Source organism: Momordica charantia (assembly GCF_013281855.1).
Source record: "Momordica charantia cultivar OHB3-1 chromosome 1 unlocalized genomic scaffold, Mcharantia_2.0 BLBB01000001.1, whole genome shotgun sequence".
Lineage (NCBI taxonomy): Eukaryota > Viridiplantae > Streptophyta > Magnoliopsida > Cucurbitales > Cucurbitaceae > Momordica > Momordica charantia.
In genome coordinates this window covers 20,478,781-20,491,280 of record NW_028275157.1, presented here as the reverse complement: position 1 = coordinate 20,491,280, position 12,500 = coordinate 20,478,781, and positions in this window count along the sequence as shown.

The following is a 12,500-nucleotide window of genomic DNA, read 5'->3' as shown; positions in this document are numbered from 1 at the left end:
TTTTAATTTTTTTACAGAAGTCACATATTTTTCAATTCTCCACATTCAGTACACTACAAATCTTCCCAAATATACAATATAAAATTACTCAATAAACTATATTATAAACACACTTGTTAACTTTTTTTATCCCATAAAGACATTTCAGTTTTCTAGTCTCTTATTAAATTATACTTTTTTCTTCCTCACTAGGAACCTAACTAAACGATTAAGGCATTTCATGCACATTTTCTTTGGGGGTAAGAATTTTCACACCCTCATATTTGTGTCATTAAAAAAATGTATTTTGCCAACTATTTAAGTTAGATAGAAGTCATATTTGTCCTATACTCTCCAAAATATTTCATGTTATTTCTATGTATAATTTTCTAAACGATTTTCATAAATAATTAAATATAATATTATCCAACATTCTCATATATATCTCTAAAAATATATATATATATATATATATATATATATATATAATATTCACTTAATAACATGTAATAAAGAATAATGTTTGTGTCCAAAATAGAGGCCTTTTTTTAACTACTATTTTAAAACTTATTTTAAAATAATATAAAATCCAAAAATAATGCTTAAGCAATATCTAGAGGGGACCTACATACATCCCATTAAAGAGACGACTACGTTACTTTAAAAAGAAACAAAAAAGAGAAAAATATACTTTTGGTCTCTCAAATTTGAAGTATGTATTTATTTAGTCCTTGAAGTTTTAAAATTGACACTTATTGGAATATGATTACGTGGTAATGTTAAATTACGTGGCAAAAAATATACTAATTTTATGTTATGTTGCATTGATTGGACTGCTGACTGGTTTTATCTTTTCCTTTTTCCCTTCTTCTTTCTTATCTTAAGCGTACCCACTTTAGTATAGTGGCTATATTTCCCCATCAAAATATCTTATATTTAAAGTCTAACAATACTCTCATATTCTTTATGATGTTTTTATGTTCTTTTGTAGTCAATAGGATGCTAGAATTGCATAAAAATTTACAAACTGTACAGGATCATGATATTGGTTGAGATATGTAACAGTTGGTTGTTACAAAAATGCCATAATAAAATGAGTGGTTGCATTTAGGTTAAAATAATTGTATGAGCCTGTATTTTCAACATGTTCGTTTTGATCCCTGTACTTTTTGTGTTCATTTTAGTACGTGTACTTTCGAAACATTCATTTTGGTCCCTCTACTTTTAAAAAGTGACCATTAATTCGATCCCTTAATTTTATTCTTTATCTATTTTTTCTATCACAATTTCAAGATGACACTAAAATCAATATATTTCTTGAAAGGTCAACATTATTTTATACTATAGAGTTTATGTTATGTATAAAATTTGTGTTAAAATTTTGCAAATAATGACTAAAATGATCGTTTTTTAAAAGTACAGTGACCAAAATAAATATTAATTTAAAAGTACGGATACTAAAATGAACTAAGTCTGAAAGTAATGACCAAAATAGTATTTTAACCTAACATTTATATCTAAATTCAGAAAAATAAAAGAACAAAATATTATGTCATCAACCATAAATTATATTTTGTTTATAAAAGAAACTATAAATTATATTTATATACCATTTATCTAATACTTAGGTCAACATATTCAAGTATCTCTGTTTCAATGACACGAGAAAGGTAAAATAGACGGTTCAACATGCTGGTAATTTTTTCAATGTAAGTGGTGTGTTTCGAGAACCATGGAAGATCTCATTTTACCAATTTACTCTTACCTTTTTTTTCTTTTCTTTTCAATGCTAGTTAATTGGCATAAGGAAAAAAATGTTTGTTGTAACTTTAATAATTTTAGGTAATTTTACTAAGATGAGACCGACCATCAAAATGAAGCATTTTTTAAGATTATAATATTATAAATATTAAGGCGGGATTATAACCATCTTTTAGTTCAACAATAATATGAGGTGTGGATTCGAACTTCCGACATTTTGATTGATGGTATTGATATATTCAGGTTGGAAGAATAATTCATCTAGTTATTTTGATTATATATATATATATACATACATACATGTTACTGTTGTTTTAATCCAGTCCATTTCTTATTACACGAGCAATTTTGTATTTTTCTTGTAACAATGTATAAACAAAAGTGGTCGCAATAAATATATATTTTAAACTACGATCTTAATATTTATCATGAAGTAAATTTAAAGCATCTATCATTTATTGGTGATATAAACTAAGTTTAAAAAAAAATAATATATCAAATTAGTTTATTTTGTGGAAGTTTAAAAAATGATTAGTTATTAGTTAGGTAGAACTGTTTTGCTCCAGAGCATCTAGAAAATTTCGACATTGTTCGAAGACGATTATCTTCGTTTTTACTGCAAGCTTCTTGCTCTTTCACACAGTAAAAATAAAACAAAGTTCGAGAAATCGAGAGTACTTTTTTTCCTCTGCTCTAATTTTTAATGAAAACATTTTGTGATCATTCTTGTGGGTTTTTGGGCTAAGATAACCTTTTTCCAATACTGTATTATTGATTTTTATCCACTTTTTTTAAATTCATACTTTCTAATCTTTTCCTCACATCACCTGAATATCAAATGTCATTTCCTATCATCCTACCAATTTTTTATATTTACTCGTTTATTTGAAAACATTGCATTTTCTCTTTTCGTCCTCTATCTCTTTTTTTTTTTTTCTCTTCCATCTCTTTCCCTCTTTCACCTCCCTTTTTTTTTTCTCTTCTTCCCATTGTTCTTCCTTCATCTTCGATTTCTTTTAGTTTCTACTCTTATATTTCTTCTCTCTCACTCCCATTTCAGTTCTGATATCTTGCTCGTGGTTCGTTCATATTTATCTACCATGTTTTGTGCTCTCTCTCCCTCTCTCGGTCTCTCTCTCCAAGATTTTTTAAATTGATTCTTTCATTTGATTAAAATTTAAATTAGGAATATAACGAGAGTTAGTTTTGAAATCCAATCATAATTAAAACTACGAACGATTTAAGAAGATTGATGAGAGATTTCAGTAAATAAATTTTGAATTAAATTTCAAATTTGAATACCAATACAATTCTTGACTAAAATCAAGGAGATTGAGATTCCATTTATCTCAATTCCAATTTTCAAAATTTTAATTTAAAAAAATCTTTTAAATGATTATTTGTTAATGATTGATTTTGAATTTGACCAAAAAATTTATTTATTTGTTCAATGATTTAATATTGTTTATGATTTCATTTAAATGAACAAAATTTTATTATTATTACTATTATTATTTTTTTAAAACAATATTTTATTTTAAAACATTTGAAATTATTGACTTTATAAATTTGTTTAATGATTTGAATGGATAAACATTTCTTCAAAATTAATTCAATGATTTAGAAAATTTGTTTATTTTATAAATAGAATTTAAGAAATTAAATTATTTGACCAAATAAATTAATTAATGGGTCCTTCAAATTAATTGTCAATTATATGCCTTTCTTGCTCCCCTCTTATCTCATCATCTCTCTCGGCCTCTCTCTCTCTCTTCTCTCTCACTCTCTCTCTAGCCATCTAGAATTGTTTTCTGTGGCGAGTAAAGAAGAAAGAGAAGAATATTAATTAGAGAAAAGAGAGAAAAAGAGAAGAAGGAAAAGAGATATCCCAAGAAAATTTTAGAGAGAATTAGAGAAAAAGATGTGGAAGAGAGAATAAGATAAGAATGGAAAAAAAAAGAGAATAAAAGAATGAAGACACACCAAAGAAACATCACCTAGCGTTTTAGAATGGTAAATAAAAACAAGAATGTTATAAAAAAAATTACTAGAATGAGTGATTTTGAAAAAAAAAATTAAAAAAAAAAAATTTCTAAGTTGGTGGATAAATATAACAAACCACGTTATGGAAACAAATCTTAAACGGGGAATTGATTTTAGTGAAAAAAAAAAAAGGATTTCGTGTATTGGCATCGCATTAACGTCATTTTTTAGAAACTAAATAATAATAATAATAATAATGAGGATGTAGGGGTTTTGGATCAATATGGAAATGGTGGAGATGCCAATGTGAACCAGAAAAACCCACTTAAGAAAATACTTAATGAATCAGGTTTCATTTCAAAAGGTGGAACTATTTTTGTTGTTGACCACTAGAGAGACTCGTGTTTTATTTTCAATTTTTGCGGAATATAAGTGCTTTCAAACTATTCATATTTTTCCTTTCTTGCTTAAAATATTTCTAAAACTTATCAATTTCCGAAAATGAAATCAAATTTTTTATTTTTTGTTTTTTCTTTTCAAAATGTAGATAAAATTATTACTTTTTTTATTTTTAAAATACATAATAAATACAAAAAATTAAGTTAAATATAACATAAAAGGTTTTTATATTTAATTTGAAAAGTTAATTTTTATATAAATTTTTACATTTTAGAGAACAAGAAACAGAAAATTATTAATAAATATGTTTCTATATCGTTTTCAATAAAAAAGAAAAATAAGAAGTAATTATCAAATGTAATTATGTTTTCTAGATTGAAAATCTTAAAGAGGAACGTTGACTCAGCAACACTAAAATTGTAATAAATAGGAAAGAATTTTTTTATCCACTTTCAAATTTTTTGTGATGTTTAAAGCAAAATAAAGTCGTTTGTACCGTTACTGTTTCTTGTTTCTAGTTTTAGTGAAAAGCTTAAACATTTGACAGCTATTTATGTTTCTTGTTTTTTATTTTTTAAGAAAGGTTTCAAATTTGTATAGATTAAAAAAACAAATTTCTTGTTATTTCTAACCAAATCAAATTTTTTATTTTAGTAAAAATAATAAATAATTATCGAATGTAATTATATATATTTTTTAATTAAAAACGGAGGAAGTGAAAAAAAAAGGCACCAGTAAAGTTACCAAATTGTTCAGGTGCCGACTTATTTTTCAAATGAAAATTACAGATTATGGCAAGAAAACTTGGCTTTAGGAGAAATTACTCCTTTAACACCATTAAATATTTGACAACTTATTTTTTTTTAATTTTTTTAATTTTTACATTTCTCTCGGCTATCAAATTTTTAACGGTGTCAAAGCATAAGTTCCTCTAAAGGAACTAAGTTTTGTCCGACCGCGGACCACCAGATTAATTGTTTCAAACCAACCACGTGGCTTTATTAAATTTTTGCTCCTAATTTGACATTTTCAATTTTGCAATTATTCAATCTTGAAATGACTTCCAAGAGATTGCAGTTGTTTCTCTTTTTTTTTTTTTTCTTTTTTCTTTATGAATGAAAGTAAAAGCTGGAGCCGAGAGATTGCAGTCAAATTCACCTCTTTACAAAACTGAAGATCATTTGCCTACTTCCACGATGATTTGAAAGGTTAAATATTTAAATTTTCTTTTTAATTTTCATAAATTGGCTTTTGTAGGGTATTCCATTCATATGGAAAATTCAATATTTTCTAGGATATTTTTACAAATTCAAGGTTCTAATCCGTCAAAGCGTTTTTAGTATTGAGCTCATTTAAAAATTTGAATACGAAACTTTAATGTAGGTCACAAGGTTTCAACTGTCTTTTTCTATAGAGCTACCCATTAATTCTCGAGAGTTATAACTATTTGAACTCTATATATATTCAATAATTATTTATTCTGGTATATATATATATATATATTAATATTGGAATATCGGATAATTAAACTCTAGTTTCGCATCTCATTTCTGTTTATTTGTAATATAATATTTTAGAAACAATTTAACTATTTAAAATTAGATTTAGTGTAATTCTAAAATATATATGGTTTTTCTTATCAATATATATGTATATGGTTTTGTTTCTATATGATGAGTAACCCTCTTCCTAGGGTATAAAATGAATGATTGCTTAAAAGATATATAATACAGGGTTGATATTTTATAACGCTATTTTATTCTAAAAAAATATGTTCATTTACCCTCTTTATATATTCTAAATATACTAATAAAATCTAAGAGTATAGCCCTGACATAATTTTTATTGGATGAAGATTTTATTTTTAGTTTTTAAAAATTATGGTTGTTTCTTCGCAAATGGGTATGCTTTTTGGTAATTAAAAAAAATTTAATTTTTTAGTCAAATATAAAAAATTAAAAACTAAACTTTTTTATTAATTTTTATAATTTGACTTAGATTTTATAAATATTTGTAAATAATAGAAAGCACAAAAAAAAAAAAAACACAAGCAAAAAGTAGTATGTTTATAAATTTAATTTAAAAATAGAAAACTAAAAGCAAATTAAAATACTTACCAAACAAGACATTAATATTTAAAATAAAATTTTAGCTAATAATTTAAGAGTGCCATGTAAAAATACGACAAGAAAAAAAAAAGTTATGAGTAAAACAAGTGTAACTTTGTTAAAAATCACAAAATACAAAATAAAAACAAAAGGCATTGAATATTTAATATTTTGCACGGTGACAAAATATCTAATATTTATTAAATTACGTATACTGTTTAGTAATTATACAAATTAATTAACTTGGATGTTGTAAAGTTTTCAAAAAAAAAAAAAAAACTTGAATATTGTAAAAAAAAAAAAAAAGTTAAACTAGCTAACGTGACCGCCTCAGTGTAGCCTACCACGCCCTACTAAGTACTAACTATTGAATATTTACTATATATATATTTTTTTGTCTTCTCTCGTATAAAATCATCCATCACGTCAGTAGCAATTTTCTTGAATAATTTCTCGTAAATTAGATAGAAGGGTAATTTTTCGTATTTACTCAATATTATGGAAACCAATGAGATAATAAGTTTCTTCTTCTTCTTCTCCTTCCTGATACAATGGAGTTTGTAGGAAATGAAAAATAATTTTCTGTTGCTCGCTTTTGGATATAAATTATTAAATTTACCCTAATACATCAATTTAAATTTATGAGTCGTTTAATCATGTTTAAAATGGTATAAGAGTTTAAACTAATAGATTTAGGTAAATTTAACTGTTTATAGTAGATACCTAACACCGTTTTTTTAGTACACTATGTGGAGATGGAGGATCGAACTAACAATTTTTTGGTTTGAGGTATATATCAATTATCGCTGAGTTATACTCGTTTTGGCTGGATACATCTGACAACATTAAAATTGATTTTTTCTAACACCTAACTCATTTATGGCTCACTCTGTGTTTAGCTCGATCATTTGGTATCGAGGAACTATATTGTATGGTACTAGATATGAAATCAAATTTTGACCCTTCAAAAAATTGTTCATCATTCGTTAAGAAGGAAGAATTGTTCACCGTTGACTGATTTTAAGTTTAACAGAAATGTGGGTGGGAGACCGAATTTTGAACCTTTAAAAAAAAAATTAATGTCTAATAAATTATGGTGGAATTAACAAAAATACCTATTTATTATTATTATTATTATATATATATATATTTTTACTTTCCCCTGGCTTTTAAAATTTACCTTTTGAAATCTTCGTCATTTTTTTTTTAATTTTTAAAATGTATCTTTTCGTTAAGACAAAATTTTAACTACTTTTAAAGTAGATTGAAAAATTCGTATATATGCATAATTAATAAAAATGGAATTAAAAAGGCAATCAAACCAAGCTTTAGTTATTTAAAACTAAAAGCTGTTTGTTTTATTATTGTTTGATTAGAAAAATGATCAATTCTACGAACCTCCGTTCGGACAGTATGATGTTATAAGGATGAGTAAACAGAACACGATGCTAAAGTCAGTAGTTGGCCAAACTAAATTCGATAGAGAATCTAGTATTCGCGTACCTGAAAATGGAGTGAATGAGTTTATTTATAAGCAATTTTTCCGACAATATTTCTAACAGCGCTTCAACGGCTCTTTAAGGCTGCCGTGAATTATAATGTATTGTCGTGGAGTCTATCGGAGGTTGGGGCTGAGCTGAAGTGAAGCCAGGGTGTTCATCCAAATGGATGAGAAAGAACCTTTATGGAGCTTGGTCGGCTCGGCCACGCAAGACGTTGACTCAGCCGTGTGAAACAAAATCGAGGTAATGAAACTTCAACCTTATGGACAAAGGCCATTCGTACTCATGATCCAATCGACGTGTGTCCGTGTATTAGACAAAAGTTTGTTTTATTATAATCATGCATACTTAGTAGAGGAATTATATTTTTACCTTTTAGTTAAGTCTTTTGTTTTTTCCATGTGTAAGTTAACCAACTATTTAACTTAGATGACCAGCCATATTAACCAGAAAAAAAAAGTAAGTAGGAAAATACCGCATTCTTAAAAATACTGTTAAAATGTGTTAGAAAAAAATAATAGAATACGTGAGTTTCATGGATCTTCTATTGACCTACCTTGAGTTTTTAAATTTTTTTGAAGCATAATTAATTAACTTTTTAAATTTTAAGATATAAAATTACAACATTTGTGACATTTTTAATATTTACCTCATTCACAAAATTCCTAAATATATGCCAAATCGAGCAGCTCAACTGGTTAAGGCACCTATCTTTAATCAATGGAATATGAATATGAGTTCGAATCCCCCCTCGTACCTGAGAAATTATAATAATAATAATAATGCATGAATCAATGCAGTAATAATTAATTAAAAAATTAATAGCCAATGATCAACATTATTATCCACGAAAAAGATCTGGAAAATAATTTTTAAAAAATAAAGATGGGATATGATTAATTTTCTAATTATTTTAGATTTATCAAGACGTCATTGTTGGATAAGGTGGGGGGTATGGCTTGAACCGATTTTTAAGTTAGTTCCCACTAATCAATCGGACAAAGATTTTTTTTTTTTTTTAATTTTTAAATCTATTGCTTGATGTTTAATCAAAATAATTACAAACAAAAGTGAAAAAATTGATAATGTTATACGAACTTATTTTGGTTGCATGCATTGATGTTTACCCAAAAATCTCAAGCTTTGTGCATAATTATTAATTCTATACCATGAATGTATAAATAATAGGAGTTCCATTCATTTTCAGAAAATAAAAAAGAGATTTCCATTCATGTAAAAAGTTTGTGGTAAAAAATATAGTGTGATTAATTAATATGGGTATAGAAGGACTTTTAAATCATTTATCAGCATATATATTTAATATGTCGTTAATATGAGTAGAGCTAAGTGGTTAAGACGTTTTATTATTTCTCGAGAAGTCAGAGGTTCAATATCTCTTACCTCTATCTTTAAAAATAAAAACATACCAATCAAGTAATCTCATTGTAAAAATAGATACTAAACTTAATTAGTATCTGTGCTAAATGCAATTTGCACTTTTATTCAAATTTACTAGCTAGGGTTTGCTTCCCGTAATAAATTCAATTAATCTTCAATGTTTCTGAAAAAATGTTAAATTGTTTTATGCATTCAATTTTAAAGGTTGTTTCATATTTCTAAGTCAAGTTTCTTTATGAGGTCTTAAATATTGAAAAAGACTTTTCTCTTGAAATTAAGAAGTTCTAGGCAATCATTTCACCCTTCACGGCAATTGTGACAAAACTTTACCTTTTATACTTTCATATAATCTATATAATCTTTCCATTCCAAAAATTAAAGAGGGGTGAAATTTTCACATATATATTTGATTGTGGATATTTAATAAAATATATGTATGTATATACAATTATATGCACACAAAATATATCATTACAAAAAGATATTCACCATTGAAGTATACCGAAAAGAAAAAAAAAGAAAAAAGTAAGCCAGAATGTGATAGGAAAAAAAGACTGATGAATCAAAAAGCGAAATACGCACATGGAAAATTGCCAAAGTGTACCAAAACATGCAAAGTCATGTCACACTTTGCCTCATCATCTACCTTATAATAAAAAAAAAATCTACAAAAATGAACCTTTCCTCATTTAATTTCCCCCACTAAACTTGCCTTAAACATGGGTAGGTGATGAGATTTTTTTTATAGTAAAAAACCAACAACTAGCCAACCAAATAGCTATAATCTTGGTCTATACAACGACTGATCAACTACCTCATTCTTTTTAACCATTAATGTTATTTACTTTGAACTTAAACCTGCAGATTAAGATTTACTGTCAATAAAGTCATTATCTTTACTTATATACCAAAGCATATCATCTTTATAATTAGTATGGAGCAACCTCCCGAACAAGAACAATAAAAATAAAATATAGGAAATTTGTTATCTTATCAAGAATCGAAACAAAAAATGAAACCGTAAGAAAGAGAAAGGAACTGAAGCCCATGACTTCATGCAAGGTCACGTTGAGATCATCATAGAAGAAAATAAAGTTGTAAATGTTTGTTTAAGTGTAACTCAAGGCGGTTTTGGCCCGATATATAATGATATGATGGACAAAGACTATTCTTATGTCTCTCTTTGGATCGTACGTAATATGTAGTTAGTAGAATGTGTGGTGTGGATGTATCATACATGGGTTGAAGTGGATGTGGAGGAAAATGGGATCCACTTTGCTAAGTTTGGAGCCTTTTTCATTCAACAGGGCTACAACTTTTCAAAATTTGATGTGGTGTGTCCACTATGGAACCACACAAAAAACTCATCCAATAATGGATGTGGGAAAATTTTGTCAATTCCCCCATTTAACTTCTACTCATTTTGCTGTCTTTCACTAAAAGAGTTTTCGGGATAATCGTACCTTTTCTTTTATGACTAAATCCACACAACTATTCTAAGGGATTCGGTAGAATTTTGCAGCGTATATTTGAACCGATCATGAATATTCTCCTTCTATTTATGGAAAATAGAGTCTAAATTACTCGAGGATTTGATCTTGTTGAATACTTTAGATTAAGAAGAATTATTCAAATTCATTTTTGAGGAGTACCCATTCAAATTTTTTAGATAAATGGAATTCAGATTGGAGAGCTTAAGTGAACTCTTGAAGGGATTGAGCACGGAAGAGCATACCAATGGGATGATCAGACTATTTTGCTGACTGGAGCTTTTTCTTATCCATAACATATTACTCAACATTCAATTTTGTAACTAGTTGATCCTTGACCTATTTGACATTTTATAAAATTAAGAGAGCTGATTTTTGTGTCTAATTAATATGACTCGGACATTTTAATTTTGTGTCTAATATGTTTGTGGATTTTAAAAAGTTTTTAATGGGTCAGACACAAAATTAAATATTCGATGATCTATTTCACACAAATTGAAATTTTAAGAATCTATTAGACACTTTTAAAGTATATTAACAAGTTAAATGACCCTTTTATCAAAAGAAAAAAAAGGTTAAACGACCTGGACACAATACTCAAAGTTCATGAACTAAACTTGTAATTCAACTTTAACCTTTTAAGTTTAAAAATAAGTATTATTTTCGTTTGTTTTAAATTAAATAAATTATATAAAAATAAAAATCTACTTATAAAATCTGACTGAGATTTTCATAATTTTTTAGAATTATGATGTATTTATATATAACATTAGGTTTAAAATTTTACAAAATACCATCACATGAGATCAATTAAAAGTCATTTTTGTGACATTTTTGAAAGAAAAAAAACTAAAGAGAATGATATTTTTATAAATAAATATTTATTTGTGCTAGTTATTATAATTTTCTATATTTGTATGAAATAATAATTTAAGCTTGAACATAGCATGGATAGAGAGGTTCAACATTATTTTTGAGGTTTGATTTGTTACATCAAGATTAAAAATCCTATATGAAAGTTTTTTTTTTCTTTTTTTGAGTATAATACCAAGGATCGAACTCGCCTTGACATCCTATAGAAAATTTGTTGACGGGTGAATCCAAATTAAAAGATCAAGTTATTAATGCACCTATATTATTGACAAAGAGAAGTTGAAGATTGGAATGGGTGCAGTGCTATTAAATAAAGAAAAAAGAGACGGTTAACAAGCGAAGTCATTAACGTTAAAAGACAAGTGAAGATTTTATGACCAATGCGGAAGAAAAAAGGGCGAGTGGATGGGAGATTGACGAAGGAGGAGCCATGGTGTTGTCACCATAAATGCCAAATATTGAAATTTCTTGGTGTGTTGTTGACAATTATTGAGTGAAATGAAAGACATATTTTTTTTTTTTCCATTTTCCTCTGAGATAGAGAGAGATATAATGAAGAATTAGGGTGTGTCCTTTGTAAAGCGTGAGAAGGGAAAAAAAGAAAAAAAACAAACAAGAAGTAAATGATGCCGGGTCGGGTCGGGTCCTCAAATCCATTGGGGAGCTTTCGGGTCTATCACGGGCTGGTTTTGGGTTTTGTTCTTTTAATGGGCCGATTTGTAAATTTGGCCTGTTGGGCCGTGGAGAAGAGCGAGGTGGCTCAATTTCATTGGCCCACTAAGCTGGTGTTGGCCGAACAACCTTCAATTTTAGAGATGATGTTTTCGAGGGCTGATTTAAAAAATTATTTATCTAAAATTTTCTAATTTTACACTTTTAGATTTCTATGTGCAATATTTTATTTTAATTCCGATTATACCCTTATTTATTGCAGTTATTTGTTTTTTTAAAATATAAAAGATTTAATTCCATAAATTATTATCATAATCTTTTATTATCGTGGGCCC